The 16,403-nt window shown below is 39.7% G+C and overlaps 2 long non-coding RNA genes across 5 annotated transcripts; one reads left to right on the top strand and one right to left on the bottom strand.

Moving 5' to 3' along the window:
* The first annotated feature begins 145 nt into the window (after window positions 1-145).
* Window positions 146-15,806, top strand: LOC136790838 (uncharacterized). 4 transcript variants are annotated; one of them, XR_010831591.1, is made up of 3 exons: window positions 146-1,497; window positions 4,309-4,414; window positions 9,597-15,806. It is a non-coding gene; the product is annotated as an uncharacterized lncRNA (long non-coding RNA). The 4 variants fall into 4 exon arrangements; XR_010831589.1 differs by having other exon boundaries at window positions 7,762-15,806; XR_010831590.1 differs by having other exon boundaries at window positions 146-4,414.
* On the bottom strand, window positions 4,933-13,283 carry LOC136790837 (uncharacterized). The gene is made up of 3 exons (XR_010831587.1): window positions 13,164-13,283; window positions 6,715-6,808; window positions 4,933-5,338 (listed from the first exon to the last, which is right to left on the bottom strand). It is a non-coding gene; the product is annotated as an uncharacterized lncRNA (long non-coding RNA).
* Window positions 15,807-16,403: the final 597 nt, after the last annotated feature.

The raw sequence follows: 16,403 nt of genomic DNA, 5'->3' as shown, positions 1-16,403 counted from the left end.
GGGCGGAGGCGCGGGGCCGAGGCGGAGCCAGCCCGTGACACACCGCCCAGCGACAGGCGCCCGGCGCCCAACCAGCGGCGGCCTCGCCGAGCGGCGCCCGGGGCCGCCGCACCTGGGCCCGGCCGCCGGGGTGAGTGAGGGGAGAGCCGGGGGTGCCCCCGGTCGGGGGCGGCGGGGTGTCCGGCCACGGGGTGCCCGGCGGCGAGCACCCGGCTTCCTACCGCCGGTAACACGCCCGAATCGAGCGCCTCCTCTGCCAGCCTCCCTGCCCGTGTCCTCCTGCGTGCCGGTGAAGCGATGAACGCACCTTATTCCCCCACACCACGGGCACAGAGCTGTCATCAAGGCTCTTTTTTTTTTTTTTTTCCTCGTTATTTTAATTCATCGGTTTTATTTCGCCCCATCGTCCGCGTAAAATGGATTGTTTCACCACATTAGCATGCTGAGAGGACCGTACGATAAGCTCTGTGTATGGGCGCGGAGGGGATCTGAAATTTCCTGAGAAGTACGAGCAGGGCAGAAATTACGGGAGGGGAGCAAACGTGAATACAATTCAGTTTTAAAAAGGCATTGATCCGTTCTTAGAATGGAAGAGGAAGGAAAGTAGACACGTGCTTTGAGTAATAATGTAAATAATGAGAAGTAGAAATAACAGGGATGCCATTCAGTACTTATTGCTTTCTTTCTCCAGAACAATAAAGGAATGTTTTAGGGAAGAATGTTGTTCAGGAAAGGGTACCAGAGATGCTAATTGCTCACATTGACTACTTAAAGGCTATAACTTACTCAGAAGTTGCTGTACTGTGGGCAGAAGTTATATTTTGCAGTATGCTATACCAAAATGCTGTGAACTCTGGAGCAGATTATTCATGGGAAGATAGTGTTTGCCAGACTTGATTAAGGCATCGGTCCGTCAAACTTAGTATTCTGCCGCCAGCAGTGACTGCTGCTGTAGTCAGGAGTGGTATCAGATGAACTGGAGTAAATCACGAAGTTGAACATGCCAGTGATATCACATAAGTGTTAGTGACTTAAAATTTTGACATATTTTGACATATTTTGACAACTAAGAAACTATTTTGGATTAAAAAAAAAAACACCTCTGTGTGTCTTTAAAAAGAATTGAATTTGGATCTGAATGATTTTTGGGAAAGCTACAGTAACATACAGATCAGTCTCTATTACACTACTTATTTTCGTGAGCAGATCAAAGTCAGAAATGAGCTATACTGAAGCGAGTTATTCGGTCCATTCTCCTAAGTGAAGCTAAAGGATCAGCTATCATGTAATAACATGTCTTTATCTTTTCTTGCACTGGTGAAGGTTTGTAACTGCTTTGGTGACAGTCATGATGAAAGAATTGCTGGAGATGTATGAAGGAGGAAACAAGATTGTATATACGGCTTCATTATTAAGAAAACCAGGTTGTCTAGTGCCTATCACTGGAAGTCTCAACAGATAAACATTTTTTTGTCTCATGCTGTGTCTTAAAGACTGGTAAGTTGTCAGTCTGATCCTACAAAATACTGAACAATATCTGCAGATTCATAATGTTCTTTCCTACTATTAGAGCAGGGAAGTCTCAGCACCCGCAACATTTCTTAGGTTTTAAGAGCAGCATGGATTATTAGGGTTGTCTAATGTACCTCCATACATGACAAATGATGGAGCTTAATACTGCAGCAAAGTATTGTACTTGAAATTGCTCTGCATCTGTCAGGCTGCTTTCCTACGCAAAATGGACAACAGTTGTTCAAGCCCACAGGAGCATTCATCAAGCTCTGGCTGAGAATGATTACCACCAGGTTACAAGAACTAACATGGGCAGGAGGAGGAACTATCTGTGAAGATAGAGTTTTTCAGAAACTATGTTTATAAACAAGTAATCTTTTCATATTAATCATAAAATCACTCCATAAGTCTTTGTCCTTGAAGATCCTGAAGTGGCAGTTGCTTTGGACATGGAGTAAAAAACGAGCACAGAAGGATACTTATGCCAAGGACATGTAAAAATAAAAATTAGCTGCAAATATTTGCACTTCAGATCTCATTCAGCCAGAAAGAAACTTCTGCGAGAAGCTACATAGGTTCTGGAGCAAGAGGTCTACTTACATTAAAAAGCAAAACCTATAGTAATGTCAAGTATAGAGTTTTTAAAAATAAACAGTTATTTAAGGTTGTAAATCCAAAAGTTTTAACAATCTTATTAATAAAAAAATATGTAAACCAGACATTTGCTTTTGAATAGAAATGTTTTTGAGATGGTGCTAATATAAAGACTTTTATAAGAGCTCTTAGGGGGTTACCTCCAATGCACAATACAATAAATTATACTGGTATGAATTACCACACAAGTGTTTAGTCTTTTTTCCTTATTGGAGAAAGGAGACAAAGTCATAAGAGTGCATGTCTTCAAATACATTGTAGTATTTTCACTACACTAGAACATCAGTAGAGAGAACTAAGTCTGTTCATAAGACACTGAACATTTACAGACTAGATGAGTTTTGATTAAAAGAACAAAATCTGTTTCTAATATAGCCATTTTAAGTGAAGGAGAAGAAGCGGTCTAAGGCCCACAAGTATTCAAACTAAGAATGTACATGAAGTTTGTCTCCCATTCACACCAATGAAGTCCTTGTGACATTCTTACAGCTGCTTCATTTTTTAGTTGAAGTCAACCAACATGAGGTCTTTTGAAAAAAAAGTGATTTGTTCAGCAGGTAACTTAAAAGTTCTTTACTGCTCTAATAGTGCTTTATGTGACAGGTTTCTGTGGAAATTTGACTTCTGTGCCCCCATTCCTCAACACACACTCCTGTGATTAATCAGCATTTTAAATACGTAGCAAGGCTGATGCTGCTGCATCACACTCAAGATATGGGACATGCACAGACAAAACTAAGTCCTCCGTGAGCAGCTTTTGTGTGGAATTGATAAAATAACTACTTCTGCATAGAAATCAACAATTCAGGCTATTCTCACAGGGAACAGAAGTTCAAATCTGGTTTAGCAGGGCTGGCTGAATTGTGTTAACTGATCCACTTCAATGCAGAAGGTTAGGACTCTGTTCATAAATTGCTGCTCTTGACTTCTATATGCAAAATTGCACAACTGTTAATGGTTTCAGAGCATGAAGAGCAAAACCAGAAGTTTGAAGCAAGTCCTAGCTTGTGAGATTCTTATTATCATCTGACACTGCAGTGAACACAGGACTACTGAAGGCCACAACATCTTTTGTACTTGGAAAAATCTTTTAGACAGGAAATGAATGAAATATAATCTGTAATTTTCCAGCTCTTGATTGTAAAATGGAAGCTCTGTTACATAAGCTTTCCACTATGGACACTAAATTAAAATTTAATGCAGATTTTCCTGTGCATGTAACAAAACAAAAAAAAGAACAATAACAAACAGGAAAGCCAGAACAAAATGCAGAGTCCCTGCACTTAGAGAAACTGAAAAAAAGCCTGTTAAAATACATGCTTTTAAATAACTAGAAAATATAATGAAAACCTAAAACTTTTAGAATTCAAATATAATTAAATTATTAAAACATCAATATTTCTCTTCTATGCCAAAATAAATTTCTGACAATAAACTGAACGTTCTGTGATAAATTGTGTTGAATTTTATATGGGTTTCTCCTGGAATTCAGTTGTACTTCTTGACACAAGAAGGTAAACATTAATTCTGGGTCTTAGTACTATGCTATAGTACTAGGTCTAAGAAAAGTGGAAGGAAAGGGGCCTTTTCCTCTATTTGTTTACCTTGAACCTCTGAGAAAACTTTCCGTAGATTTTCTGTTTTACCATTGCTGCCAGTTACTAATTTTCCTTTGTTATGACTTAGTAATTTAGATTTTTTTGTTTTTAGAATAATGTTTTTAATAGAAGGAATGGTGTTTTTAAAACCATAAAAACTAAGGAAGAGTAAACATGATGCAGCTTTAATTTTATGAAGTTAAACTGAAATCAGATTTAGTTGGGACTTACCAAGATGGTGGTCAAGTCAATTTCGTATTTTTACTTGTAGAAATAATTGCTTACTATTTTGCTAATCTCACTCATGGAACTCAAAAGACTATTTTGAACTCTATAAAGTTAATGCCAATGTTTCCAGAGTTTTCAGTAATGATTAAGTACATCCTATACAGTAACAAGTGCTGTGTTTGAAGTGGTACTGTTTGTTGTTGTTGTTTGTTTTCTAACAAAGGAGTCTTCACACCTATGCTATCTGCAGTGAAATCCTGGATAAATGTACTGTAGCATAACTAGTCTGTATTAACATGTATCTTTCCATTTACAGAAACTTCTGGTGAAGAAAAGCAGCACTCAACAAACTTTGAAGTAACTTTAAACTTCCCTATCTAGCAATGTGAAACTGACCCAGGTACTCTTAAACATAAATCAAGGTATGTTGAAGTCAGTGGAGTAGCTGCAGTGCTTTCTGTGGTATTCAGTCTCTACTATCCTTTGTGTCCCAGTCTGTGTTCTGGGAAAATATATATATACACGTATATACATATACGCACAATTTTATGAAGTTTCATTTTAGTAATTTCTCTTTGCTTCATCTCAGCCCCAAAGTACTGGGTACATCTCTCTCTCTTGTTGCAATCTATTTTCTTTTGTTACGCTTCTCCAATTATTGCCCTGCAGTATGAAAGCTAAATAAAATTATGACAAGACTCAACTGAGTTGTAGACCTATATAATTAGTATCTGCTATCCTTACTAGAAATATTAAAAAGCACAGTGTATTGCTCTTCCACTCTTAGCCTTACACATTTAGATTTTAATTTATCTAAGGACATCTGTCATTTCTCAGGTGAAAATGAGGATGCTCTACCTGATCAAAACAAGACCTTTTGTTTCCATTAGAAGCACCTGCCTTATACATGGAAGGTTGAATTGTTTTCAGAATAGCTTCATTAACTTCTGAAAGTGTTACCAATACAGGCCTCCCTAGAGCCAGGATGCTAATTAGAAGGAAAACTGGCCTTACAGTAGTTGAAGAATTCTGTCTTCTTTAAAAGAGCGAGAAGGCTCATTCAATCATTGACAGTGTGTTTCTGCCAGAAGGCAGAAATAACTGCCAGTTATATAAACTCTGAGAATACCTGTGACAAATGAGTAATTCCCACAGTCAAATAGCCTCTTCAGACAGCCAACAACAGTAAGCCTTCTGATGATTAAGTAAACAGTGTTAAGATGTCCATCAACTTCCATGCAGTCCAAGCAATGTCCTTCATGGCCAACTTCATCTGTCAGCTCCAATATTCTTAACTCAGTGTGTTTAGCATGTTTGGAGGGTGCTTTGATTGCTTCCTTGGGCACCTAGAGTAGCAGCAACACATCTGGCTGTCACCTACATGCTGATTTTATATTAAAGCTCTCATAAGTCTGACCAAAAAAAATACTTACACATTCCTAAAGAATAAGTGTAGATGTAGAATGTAAACAAACTAAAATAGATGAATGATAACATACATCTATTACAAGCTAATGGATTATATCAATATTTGTTAAAATAATTCTAAATTTTGTATCAATGGTCAGGCCTCTACAATCTGGATAAAAATGCCTGAATTAAAAACAGAGTGTACAGAAATAAATTACCCCAAATTTACTTAAAAGTCACTACCAAATGAGTCAAATAGGAATACTTTTGAACAAAAACAAATGACCATAATTATCAGTCAGATCTAGAATTTCTGTATTTCCCCCTCTCCCACTGAGGGCCATACTTTTAAACATTTCCTAGAGGATTTTTCTGGAAAGAAGAAAGTGCATTTTAGCTGCTGCTGTTCAATGAAGGGAGGGTAAAACAAAACCCACATCCTGTTTAATGACACCGGCTTGTTTGCTTTGTGGTCATCTCAACAACTAGACAGCACGATATAAGTCTTTTTTTGGCAGTTTTACAAAATTGACAGAACGAAGTCCACTTCCACATCCTTGTTAGACAAAAAAAAGCACAACGAAAGTTTATGTATCTTATTTCTGAATATGAACAGGAACTGTAATCTAAACAGACAAGCATACAAACGTGAACTCATCTAGTGACAACAAATGGTGTGCATCTCAGAAGCGTACTGTTAATAAACTAAAAGGTTCCTTTGGCAGGGCTGAGATGCGACGGTGAGCAGCATCCAGCTCTCTGTAGCCAAGACTGTCAATGCTAAAGGAAGTTTCTGTGTTCTTGCTGGCATTTGAGAAGTTGTGGACTATGATCTGGGCTTGCTACATTGGCAAAAGAATAGGAAAGGTCACCCCATCTCAACAGTGAAACTGTCAGTAACAAAGGGATAATCCTTTTCAGTCTCACCAGCAGTTATAGAGAAGTTGATGCTAAGGTCAAACAACAAGGCAAGACCAATACTAGCGCCAATGAACCTGTCAACATTACACACCTTTTCTTTCCCAGAGAAGTATTTTAACACTTCAATATTCTGTGATTCAGATGGCATCTTGACACAGTTGGGCTTTTTCATTGATTCTTAGGTGAAACTAAAGCTGTTAGACATACTAGAGGCCAAGCCGACAATGTGGGCTCAGAAAAAGGACAGTCCTTCAAAGTCTGAAGGTGACATTGAAGAAACCCAGCAACAGATACAAAAAAGCCCAACCAATTCAATTGGTATTATACACTCTGTGCGTGTATTTGCTTCTCTGAACTTGGCAACCACAGAGGTGCTGGCATTGCTACTTACTCTAAGATTGCAGTCAGTATCAGATTGTGTGCCGAGGAAGAGAATAAGCTTTTACTATCATGGGTGGTATCAGAATTCACAGTTCCTGTAGTACCTCAAAAAAAAAAAAAAAAAAAAGACCAGATCAAGCAAAGTTTCCAATGAAATCAACATGTACTTAAGTCAGTTAAAAGAATTTTATCTACAGATAGTGAAAATAATTTTAAATACCACTTCTCCAATGCACAAGATCACAGCACTATAATCAGAAATTATGCTGGCATGGCGCCCTTTGTCTATGTTGACAATATTTCCAAGTGTGCTGCCTTATTGCTTCTATGCCAGATGATATTAAAGTAACTCCAATGAAAAGAAACGACTCAAAATTTCTCCAGAACCAGGCTTGATACCAATGGCTTTTTGAAACTCTTTTCCCACCTTCTTCCACTCAGAATAACCAAAGGCAAAATAGATGCAGCCAAGATAAGTAATCATCATTAGGAGGCACTGTATTTTACCTTCTCTCAGATTAAGATGAAAAAGATGCAACTTCTTGAGAACAAGCTTTATGGCAAATTCAGTGTTATCTCTACTATGGCAATTACTACGCTGTAGTATAGGAGAGTGACACTTTTCTCAATTAGCTCATTGAAAGGAAGGACTAGTTTCCTGTCCTTTTTGTACAGGATAATCTGCTACAAGTTTGAGAGGTGGTAGTCAGCTGCACATTACTGGGTGGTCAGCAGCTAGACTCTCAAAGCTAGCGACGGATTTAAGCAATCAACTGAGAATTCTGCTAGGGAACAATGCCACTACTGCATGGACATAAGTGGAGTTTTTCTTATGTAAACCCTTAAAAATCACTGTGTGATTAGTAGAGGCTCGATAAAGGGGACAGCTGCATCTTCAAAGAATCTATACTCATAAGTTGAGCTTACACCTCTTGTTCTTTCTAGTGTTAGCTAGTCTAATACAACAGCTATGAAAGCTCACCCTCCTTTGAATTTTTTTGTATCTACTCATCCAAGAGAGCAAGTGATATTTTTTCTTTTCTATGCATCACTGCAGGAGCAAAGCAGTTTTTATGAGCTGATTCCCCTGGCTACTTGAGTCCTGGTAGGGATAGATACTGCAGCTGAGAATGGAGAGTTTATTTCTTCCATGGGAGACAAAAAGAAAATGAGAGATTTGATTGGGAGTTGGGATACAAGCTGAAAAACAGGATTGCGTGGATGAAAAAATCTGGCATGGGTAAGAGAGGTGAAGATACTGAAGAGTGCCAAGAAGTCTACAACTGACCTTTTTGCACATCAAATAAAGTACAGGTCTGGCAAAAGTCACTGTATTGTGTGATTAGGAATTGTAATCTGAAGAAAAAAAAAGGGGGGGGATTGAATTCAGGTTGCAGAATGTAGTTCTCATTTCCTAATCTTTGAGTACTTTGCAACTGTAACAGTATTCTATTAATGTAGTTTGTAAGGCTGGATATTACAGAAGAACGGACACTACAGAGTTTTAAGTATTGCTTCAAACTTGTAGTATCTGCATCACTCAAAAATGCCTGTATGAATAAGAAGCTTTTTTTCCGCTCCTACTTTCTTTCTAGTGATAAGATTTATAGAAAAAAATAGGCACAAGTAAGAGTCAGATGCCTAGATAGATGTCTTATACTACTGAAGGTCTCCACTCAGAATATGACACCCTCAAAGCATTTGTACTTGTTGTAGGCTACAGTTAGAACAGGTTTCTGCCATCAGATGTTGGGTTTTCTCCTGAAATAACTCACAATTTCTGTTCTCCCCTTCTGAGTACTTTTGAATAAGAAACTGGGGTTCTAATGAATTGTGTTTTTGAAGAATTATGCCTGACCACATCAGCGTAGTAAGGCATGAATGATCCCATCCAACAGTATATACATGGTGAAGGCTAGATACAAGTGACACTTGCATGACAAATTGGGTGCTATATGATACAGCTGTCATGGGTTCACTTCCATCTATCTGTTCCTTTGCCTCCGTAGATTGTTTTATATACTAGTAATCAGGTGCACACAGCAATTGTTTTACCTCCATAGATTAATTTTTATATACTAGTAAGCAAGTGCACACAATTCTTTTAATACTCTTACCCACTACTGTTGAGTTCCTGCTGTAATAAGATTTGTTTTATTGACACTCGAAGCAGATTTGGACTCAGAACAAAGGAAGTTGTAGCCTGTCCTTCCTGCAGTAACTAATAGCAGGATGTCCATACAAGTAACTTTAGGTGACAAAACATCAAATCCAGCAGAGGTGCAAACAGAGCATACTGTCTTAAGACATTAGAAGAATGATTTGAAAGAGGAATTATATCAGCTAAATTAATATCACATTCCAGGGGATTTTGTAGACCTATGCTCCTTCTGCTAAAAATAAAGCGGTAGCCTTTAGGGAAATACTAATTTTCAGATTCCTTTGCTGCAAAGAGCAGCCTCAGCAGAGGGACATGCTTGAAACCAGTTGTCAAAATTTTTTTGGATTGGCTGGAGTGCTTGAGACTTCAGAAATATGGATGACATGCCTCAGATGCACAGTGCAAGGGAGTTTCAGTATGATTTACATCTCTGATATAATTGATGCTCAACACATTACTCTGAAAACATCCTTTAAAGAAAATTTCAATAGACCCAATCTCCAGACTGACTGGTAACTGCTATTCTGTGCCAGGCTTGCTAAGAGGGTACTCTCTGTTCTGGCGTCTTAACATATATTGGGCTGAATAACATCCCTTGAGTGACAGGATTACACAACAAGGTCAGTACCTCCACAGCTCCATATTTGCCAATTAGTTTTGATGTAAGCATATAGATATGTTCTGTCTTTTCTTTTGATATCCTCTTCTTCCCTTACTTCCATAAACAAAAGTTTAAAACTCAGAAGAGAATGTTTGCTGACCCTGGGGCATCTGCCTTTCTCTGGAGACAGAAGATGGTTATCTCAAGACAACATGTCAACTTCATCCCCCTCAGCAGGCTGCTAACTCTACACGTCTGAAAGCAACATGCATGCTTCCATTGGGAGCACATCATTTCATCAGGAACAGAAAGATATAGACTTATTTTGTAACACAGGATGAAGTGGGAAGAACAGGTTCAGTAGGACAACTAGTTAATTAAATTCTAAGAAATACAACACTGAAAATACCCTGTCTCCACTAGTTTAAATTCACACCTACTATCTGAGCAGGAGAGAGGAAACAAATCTCCTTCAGCATTCAAAACTCCATCCATCTCCTGAGTACTGAGCACCAAATCTTCACCTGGCAGATGTCAGCAGGCAGCACTGGAACCTTAAAATATTCCCGAAGGATCCATTCTTCAACACCAGACTGCCACAACTTGAGTGTCAAAGCCCCAGATGACTGTCAGCATTACTCGAGGGCAAGCAAAAGTGCTTGGTGGCTTTGCACAATGTTGTCAGCCTGACTGGGTCATCAAGCAGCCCAACCCTTCTGCAGATGGGTAGAGTACAATTAATTCCGTAGCCTCTTCCTGTTGTTCCTGTGCTTGTTACCAGCTCTGCCTCAAGTACTCTATCAAGCCTGTTGCTCTCCTGAGACATGTATTAGGTCCTGATGAACCATATCAGCAGTACATTGGCTATTTAAACCTTTGGGGGGGGGAGGGCAGTCTCAAAGCAGACCAAACACAAATAACAGTACTGAGTGGACTTGGAGGGAGCAGTGAGCGAAGAGAAAGGAACCCAAGAGAGTTACTTTATGTAACTATTATATGGTTAGGTGAAATAAATACAGCAGTACACCAGGCTGGAATGCAAGTGGTGGAAACGTGGGCACAAATGTCTTTTTGGCTGTTTAAGTTAAGGCTGTTAATGAGAAAAATTATATAGCTTCTAATTGGCATGCACATTGAAAACTATGCCCCATAGAAATGGAAAATAGATTCTTAACCTCCTGCGTGACATGAATCCAACTGAACAGGACTCAGAGGGAGAGAAAATTACAAGTGTTCTAGCAGCCACCGTAATTTATCTTGAATAGGTTCTTTATATTTACATGTTTTTGTGATGTCAAGCTGCAGGAGCTTAAGAATTTTCTAGAGCTTATAGCAAGTGCCATGACACAGCGGAGATCTGAGACACTTTTCAGCAAGATCCAAGATCCCATCCCTAGCCATGCTGAGTCACCATAGACCGTGGGTGCTGAGACCACGAGTCTGAAAAAGCCATGCAGGCACGCTAAACACTGCATGCTGCAAGTTCTCCCAGAAAACAATGCTTTTATAAGAATATGAAAACTTTTGCAGCAGACCAGCCCCAAGAACAGACAAGGTTAGCTGTGGTCTAGGACAGCAGAATAGCTATAGTCCACAGGTTGCTTTGTCTATGGCCAGATCTGTGGTGAACCAGGTTGGTTCCCACTACCACAGCTGCCACCACCCAGAGAAGAGACAGGATATCTGCTGTGATGTCCACTGCTGGAACTGGGGGGTCTCTCCAATACTGCTGTGTCCAACATGCTACCCACCCTCTTAGAGGTGCTGGAGCTGGAGACTTCTGTTTTTCCATATGGTCTCCAACCTGTCCCCATCTAATCCATTTCCCTTGGTGGTAGAAGCCCAGTACTTAGTCCTGCAGCTTTGAGGCAGAAAGATTGCATTTTGCACATGTTGTGAGATTGTTGAGCTAGCCATACTTTGCAAGAGTGGTCTTTGCACATATATAGAAATCCCCTCCGATTCCATCTATCTGTCCTGTTCAGCTCTTTGGCAGTTTTTGTCAAACAAAAGTACCCTAAGAGATTTGGCCTGGTGGAAGGTAACCCTATCTGGGACAATACAGGAACAAAACATGGGCGGAAATCAAGTGTGCATGCACCATTTATCATAATTAGAGATTATTTGGTAGTATCACTACATGTGTACACAAATGCCTTTTTAAAATACATATACACTAAGCTCTTCCATCAAGAAATGCTACCTAAAGTTGTTGCTCTTAGGTAGTTCTGGGCAAGAGAAGTGATCTCATACAGCACTATTCATATTCCATACAACTAAACTCACCATTCTACAAAGCAACAATCTAAACAACTTTCTGCCCCCTGAGTAGGCAGTTCCATAAATTCTATAAACCTTCTCACATCACATGGGTCTCGTGTTCCAAATCATGAGGCATGGTGAATGAGTGATGCACAACCACCTTCCAGAACTTCAGGGTTTTCACTAAAAGTGTAGGTGAGGTATCTCTCATCAAGCACAAAATCCCACTGCTATTTTTTTTTTGGTAGGATGTTCCCTTACACTTACCAGACCCTTTATCTGAAGGGAGAATTAATGGGTCTGAATTGATTATCACAGTCATTTCAAAGGGAATCAAAAGATGCTGTAATCAAGAACCAGTTAGGTGGAATTTACTACTTTGCAAAAACATTGTTCTGGGGAACGAGCTCTTAAGTAGTAATCCATATGCAATGCATACCTAGTTTTTCAGTTTGATGCATATTCTCCTCGAGGGGATGGGGGTGGTGAGAAAAATCAACGTGAGTTCTGTACTTCTGTAGTTATGAGAATCTTTTCTACATTTTTGAAGTGTTCGCTTCATGTTTCTGGATCCCCTTATTTTGTTAAAGCAGAAATTCACAGGTGCAAGTGGAAACATCTGGGCAGTGGGAGGGAACAAAAGCTAGCCAACATAAAGAACAATTGTGTGGAGCACAGGCAAGACACTGAAATTCTTCACTGCCTTTTTTCTTTAATGGCTCGTGTTGGTGTGGTTTGCAGTCTGAAAGCTTTAACTCCCTGTTAATGCAGGTTCTCCTATAGGAATATATACACGCTTAAGTGCTCATACTGTTTTTGGCAGTGAACATAAGCAACCTTTTTTTTTTTTTTGAACACCACCATTCTCTAAAAAGCATGGAGAATGCCTATTAGGGGGTCTTTTCCTTTGACAAAAAGACAACCTGATTAGAATACTGTAAAATCTCCATACACATTTGACATCTTTTATGGGGCAAAACTAGAATCTAAGAATTCAACACCTAAGATGGTGATGACAACCAAATGGTGGAAAGCAAGAAATTGCCTGTCTGATGACTTTTTCATGAATCCTTCAGAATTAAATGGCAATGCTAGCTGAGAAAGGGCACACAGGAAGGAAAGAAGAATGGCTGCCAAGTATGAGAGTATTGTTCCTTTCCTTACAGTTATGACACAAAGCCAATGTTGCAGCCACAAGCAGAGACAGGTTGGTGGAAGAACAGGAACACTGACAGATACTCCCAACCTCCTTCAGAGACCAGGTGCCTGAGCAAAAAGATAGCCTTTAAATGCAAGTCCCTGAAAGGAAATAAAGCATTGTTGAAGAAGTGGTAAGGATCAGGAAGAGCCAGGCTGCTTCATGATGGAGGATGAGTGAGGAATCAAGATTTGCCCACACAGACAGGGCATTGACCCAAGTGCAGTCCTCCAGTACCTTGCATGGTGAGCAGGGCAGGGTCAGTAATAGCAACAGAGATCCAGTGACAATCCAAGGTAAGGCAAGGTGATGAATCAGCTCCCAGGTCCATCCAGGCAGTCCAGTCAGGAGTAGAGGGAATTGCAGCTGGAGATGAAGCTGTGAGATAGATCAGGCAAAAAACAGAAGTGGGCATGGATACACCTATCCCATAACTCAAAACAGAAGTAGGTTCCCAGACCTGAGCTTAAATAGAGCAGGGCCTTAGGGAGACAGTGGGTAGGGTCCCATGTGAGGCTGGTTTGGGCAATTATGACCTGTTAATGTACCCAGGGCCCTGAGGAGAAAAAGGAAAATGGCTCTTCCCTTTGTTTCTGTAGTGTTATTTGTCTCTCTTCTTGCTGGGAAGTAGTAATATGAAGCGTGTGTTTATGGTTCATCAGAACAGCAATAACCCCTGTCTCAGCTGCAGTCTTTCCAAAGAGGATAGAGAGAAGTCTGTAGATAATATGTATATTTAAAAACAACAAACAAACAAACAAACAAAAAACAAAAAAACACCAAAACACTACCACAAAGTCAGTAAAAACTGTAAGACCAAGAGCAGAGGAAAGAATTAGACTTACAAATGGGGTAAAGGAGAGGTGAATTCCTGGGGGGAAGGAAAATAGACTTCCAGAGAAGGCATTAAGAATATGTGAGGCGAAAAAAGCAGGGAGAAGGGTGTGGTAAGGAGAAGAGATTGCAGCATAGTGAAAGACAAGGTGGAGGTGGACAATAGAGCCAGAGACCTCTGCAAAAAAAAGAAAAGGAAAAAAAAAAAAAGAAAAAAAGAATGAAGGAAGAAGAGATTTTACTGTTTCAGAGAACTGAAGGAAGTAATTAAAATTTTAAAAAAATGAAAGCTGGGAGAAGATGACAGAGATGAAGCAGGGAAGACTAAAGTCATCTCCTGAATTACAGCCCACGGACCATCCAGTGCACTGAATGGCTAGATCAACAAATCTTATCCAATTTGTGAAACATTTAAAATATCTTTAAATTCATAACCTCTTCCTTGAAAATGCAGGACACTTTCTATACCACTAAAGAAGTGCCTCACAACTAGAAACAGTTAATTAACAGCTCAATTAACTATTGAGCACAACTGTCCCATCAGTAACCAACTTGAACAGATAGACTAGAAAATGTGATGACAGGCAGTGGAACATTAACGAGTAAAAAAATGACAATCCTATAGACATTAAATGGAAATGACAAAACAACTATGTACATAGTAAAACAAAAGCTAAGATAAAATGGCTGAGCCTGTCCATGATCAGATCATAAAAAGAGGAGGACATTTTATGACCATCCACTCTGAGTACAAATAAACTCAGAATTGAAAGGAGAAATGATATGTTTGATTTATAAATACAATATAGTGAACAATCCCTAATTTGTAAGAATTCTTTACAGCCTGCAAGGAGTCCTGTCCACTTTTACTATCCAATATGGATCAAGCTGCAAAGCATGAAAAAAAATCCTTTAATTAAATGTCAGCATCTCAGGTCCATTAACATCCAAACAGATTGTTCCAAGATTTTTAAAGTGTTAGTACACGTTATATGTAGCAGAAGTCTTTAGAGATGTCTGTTTATCTTGGTTTCCTGTTAATTTGGCAAAGACTGAAGCTCTAGGCTTCATCACAGGCCAAGACCATGTCAAACAGGATGAACTTCTGATGACTGAGAGTAATAATGTCTAGTTATGGGAAATATTCCTGCCATGTGGGCGCTCCCAATTCTTCACACAATAGACCCCAAAAATGTTCTCAATGGCTTTTGGCCCTCCCTGTAAACTGATGAAGCCCCCACCAAAATACAAATTAAAATGCCACCTTCATCACAGCATCAGGGTATCACCTTTCTTGCTCTCACCTTTATTAACAAAACGATTGTTCCAAACAAAACAACAAAACAAAGCAAAGTAACTCAGGGCAAGAACTTAGGCTCAGCTGTTGCTGGCTTTCCTTCTCTCTGGACTTCTTCCCAAATATTAAAAGTCTGATAGTCCACATCTGCCTCCAACAGGCAGCAGGAGATCCTGGCAGGTTCTAAGGCCTACTACGAGTCTGGGGCAGTCCAATTTGAAGATCAGTCGAAGATTTTTGTGTTAGGAGATTTTCAAAGCCCCTTTCAGCAGAAGGCAGTGCAGATGAAATACCTAAATTAGTAAAACGATATTGCAGGGGTTGCAATGCAAAATTAGACTAGATTAAATCCCAGAGCATTTTTAAGAGAAAGAGAAATATGTCACACTGAGGTTGGAGCCCTCAGAGGGAGAAAGGTAGAAGTGGAACTCTGTGACTTCAAGGATGCTTGGAAAATGGCAACTTAATCCTTGGAGAATGCAAAATAAACCAGCTGGTAGCAAGGAGTGATGCAGGTGCTGCAACTTCTACACTGAGGTAGGAGGGAGAGCAGATGAAACAAAGGGAACATGTTCCAGTGTAATAGCCAGCTAGAGGAATAAAGCTTCAGGAAATAAAAGCACAAGAAAAAAACGCAGTGGTCCAGCATATTGGAAGCTGGAGCTTAATGTAGAGCTCCACTGTCTTCCCAAAGGCAATTTTATCTTAATGAGAATTTTATTATTTTTGCCCATCTCCATGACACAAGAGGAGCGTGACTCTGGTATCTCACCAAGGTAAAGTGAGGCAACCAGGCAACCCCACAGAATGACAGAGGAGAAAGATTTCTAGTGCTGGTGACAGGGTTTCCATAGAGGATGCAGACTGGAAAGAAAATAAACTGTTTTGAAGATGCTGTATGTGATCATTTAAGTTTGAAGTTGGCACTGATGCAAATCTTGCACTGAGAAGGAAGGATGACAGGGTTGCTGCAGGACTAGGAGCCAGCAATGGTCCACCCTATGAAAACAGTTTTTCATTTGCACATTAACTTCACTATATTTCAGTCCTGTTGATGTCACCTCTGAGTTTACATCCTTATGCCTCTAGCAACTGCCTATGCACAGTATGTATTGCAGTAGAGAAAAAACAAATTGGAGAATGCTTTCTCATGAGATTAAGCTAAGCAAGATACTCATCTGGTGGCAGCCAGCATCATTAATAATAAAATATTCAAACCATTACATCTCCTTCATCTCAGGACTGGCTCCAGCACTTGGTCAACCTGTGCCTTGCAGAAGAGTTGACAGACCAATTTTAATGCATACAGATCTCCTAGTCCAGACTGCATCTTTCCCAAAAGAAGC

The sequence above is a fragment of the Anser cygnoides genome, chromosome 1 (assembly GCF_040182565.1).
Source record: "Anser cygnoides isolate HZ-2024a breed goose chromosome 1, Taihu_goose_T2T_genome, whole genome shotgun sequence".
Lineage (NCBI taxonomy): Eukaryota > Metazoa > Chordata > Aves > Anseriformes > Anatidae > Anser > Anser cygnoides.
Note: the sequence above shows the minus strand (reverse complement) of the source record. Positions and strands in the feature narration are given on the sequence as shown.